We start from the raw sequence: 2,727 nt of genomic DNA on the forward strand, positions 1-2,727 counted from the left end.
TGCCGGTATTTAGCCTTAGATGGAGTTTACCACCCGCTTTGGGCTGCATTCACAAGCAACCCGACTCCGAGAAGACTCCGTTCCGACGAGCCAGGGGCCTCTACCGGCCTCACACCGTCCACAGGCTAGGCCTCGATCAGAAGGACTTGGGCCCCCGAGCGTCGTCGGAGAAAGGAGGTCTTCTATACGCCACATTTCCCGCGACCGCCAGGCGGCCGGGGATTCGGCGCTGGGCTCTTCCCTCTTCACTCGCCGTTACTGAGGGAATCCTCGTTAGTTTCTTTTCCTCCGCTTAGTAATATGCTTAAATTCAGCGGGTCGCCACGTCTGATCTGAGGTCGTAGGCAGAAGAGAACCGAGCGCCGGCCGGGCCACGCCAGGGGGGCGCAGGGCAGGCAGGCAGGCAGGCAAGGCAGGCAAGGCAGTGCGCGACGGCCGGCAGCAGGCGGGCGAGAAGGCGGACCGGCCCGGCGCGCGCCAGCTCCCCCGCCGCTGGCGGGTGAGACGGGCGGGTGCCGGGCGGCCGCGCGTCACGCTCGCGCAGGCCGACCGAAGGCTGGCTGTCTGTCTGGCTGGCTGGCTCCCCTTGCACCCCGCGGTGCACGGGCGAGACCCGGGCTCGGCTGAATTCGCTTCCCGAGAGCACCGACGGACGCCGGCGCGGACCGAAGCGAGCGGGCGCAGCGAGTAGGCGGTGCGGGGTGAGCCGAGCGGCGGAAGAGGTGCACACGCCAGGGACGCGCCGCGGCGCGAGGCCGACCCCTCCCGTGCGTGCGAGGCACGGCAGAGGCGCGGCCCTCTTTCCCTGTCGAGCTCGCCGGGAGCGGGGTTGCTCACCCCGTCCCGTCGACCCTCTCTCGCTCTCCATCTCTCCTTCGCCTCCTAACCTCCTCGATCGCCTCGCCACTCGGTCTCGCGGCGGCGCACAGAGGCTCAACGCTGGCAACACACCACACGGCAACGCCTCGGCGAGGCAGGCGACAGTCCCGAGCAAGGCGGCGGTCAGAAGCGACGACGAACTCGCGGCCCTCGCGGCGGAGGGGCGCGGCGCTACCGCAGTGACGGCCGTGCAGGGGAAAGGCGCCGCCGCACCGCGTCCGCTGGCGGACGGGGCGAGGCCCAGGTGGGCACGGGTCGAGGGCCTCCGAGGTGGCCACGCGGCTCCACTGGGGGGGGGGAGGCAGCCGCGTGGCGCGGAGGGCTCCGGGGTCTGCACTTAGGGGGACATAGAGGGTTCAGGACCCTCTGCGACGCCCCAGCCGCGCGCCCGCCAGCCTGGCGGCAAGCGAGCGCGATTGATCGTACAAGCGACCCTCAGACAGGCGTAGCCCCGGGAAGAACCCGGGGCCGCAAAGTGCGTTCAAAGTGTCGATGATCAATGTGTCCTGCAATTCACATTAATTCTCGCAGCTAGCTGCGTTCTTCATCGACGCACGAGCCGAGTGATCCACCGCTAAGAGTTGTCTAAGAGGTTTTCTTTCGGCTTTGTGCCGCCTCGCCGGACTCAGGCCTCCCGTCGCTCCTGCCATGCCGACGCTCCGCCGACGACCAAGCTGCTCCTCCTCCTCCTCTCCTGGGCAAGAGCGAGACAGCAGGGAAGGCGGACGGCGCGCGTGTGGCAGGAGACGGAGCGTGAAGCAAGAGAGCCGGCTGGACCAGCAGGCAGCCCAGGACCGCCCAACACCCCACCTCCACGCGGAGAGAGGAGCACCAGCGAGCGACGGCCCTGTCGCGCTCTCGCGCTTACATTCGTCAGACTGATCACGGTTTGAAGGAAAACATCAGGGCGTTCGCGATCCGCCGCCGCCGGGCCAAAGGCCTGCACCCGGGGCGCGCCAGACGAGCGGAGGCAGGATCTCCACCGCCGCCGCCTCCCAACCAACCGAACCGTGTCGGGCTTGCCGAGCCGCGCCCTACGGCCGTCCCCTCCCGGAGCGGGACGGCGACCTGGGCAGAGAGGCGCTGGCGGACCAAGCTTCATTCGCTGGGAGACCGCTAGCTCGACCAGACACCGACACGAACGGAGCCGGAGTGCGACGCTCGCGACTCTTTAAACCACCGCCGTGCCCAACGGCTCGCGGGAACCGAAGGGGAGACGTCTAGGATACCCTGCTCGGGGGCGAAGGGAGTTTAGGTATAGGCGACCAGAAGTGTCCCGCACGGGGTGAAGAGACCGGCCCTGCACACCGGCCCGACTCCCCGACGGAGGCACAGTGGCCGTCGACCCAGGTCCCGTGGCGACGAGCCGCCCGACGGCGCCCGAACCCGCAGCCGCTCCCTTTCCTGTTTTCGACTGCGGTCGGTCGTGCCGCCGGGGCGGTGGTCCGAAATGACGCGTCCGGCCTCCGAGCAGAGGCGCGCGCCTGCAGCGCGTCGGCGGCCGACGGCTAGACTAGGTCGGTCCGGGCGGTTGCGTCCGCGCGCCGAGGCGGGCGGGGCGGGGCCCGCCGGAGCTAGGCGAGGGGGAGCGGCGCTGCCCCGGCGGGCGGGAGAGACGTGCGGCCCCCTCGGCACCGCCCCGCCTCCCCGCACTCGCGCGAGAACTCGCTCCGCTCCTCCGCCCCGTAGTTCCGGTCGGTCCGCCGCCCGCCGTCGCCCCGCGCGCGCGGCCGTCCTACCCGGCGGTCGGCCTTGCCCGCCGCGGCCGTCGCCGCCTGCCGCGCGCGCGCCTCCGGAATCGGCGGCCCGCCACGAGACCCCGCCCGCTGGGCGGGGACGCGAGATGCG

The 2,727-nt window shown here is 70.8% G+C and overlaps 2 non-coding genes across 2 annotated transcripts in view; both read right to left on the reverse strand.

Moving 5' to 3' along the window:
- LOC140193235 (28S ribosomal RNA) overlaps positions 1 to 341 on the reverse strand; it is a 3,833-nt gene extending 3,492 nt beyond the window's left edge. Inside the window, exon 1 of the ribosomal RNA XR_011884676.1 lies at positions 1 to 341. This exon is cut by the window's left edge and continues 3,492 nt beyond it. This is a non-coding gene — a ribosomal RNA (28S ribosomal RNA).
- A 967-nt stretch (positions 342 to 1,308) lies between these two features.
- On the reverse strand, positions 1,309 to 1,462 carry LOC140193233 (5.8S ribosomal RNA). Its single transcript, XR_011884674.1, has one exon. It is a non-coding gene; the product is annotated as a 5.8S ribosomal RNA (ribosomal RNA).
- Between the last annotated feature and the right edge of the window lie 1,265 nt (positions 1,463 to 2,727).

The sequence above is a fragment of the Mobula birostris genome, unplaced genomic scaffold (assembly GCF_030028105.1).
Source record: "Mobula birostris isolate sMobBir1 unplaced genomic scaffold, sMobBir1.hap1 scaffold_4605, whole genome shotgun sequence".
In the NCBI taxonomy this organism is placed as follows: Eukaryota; Metazoa; Chordata; class Chondrichthyes; order Myliobatiformes; family Myliobatidae; genus Mobula; species Mobula birostris.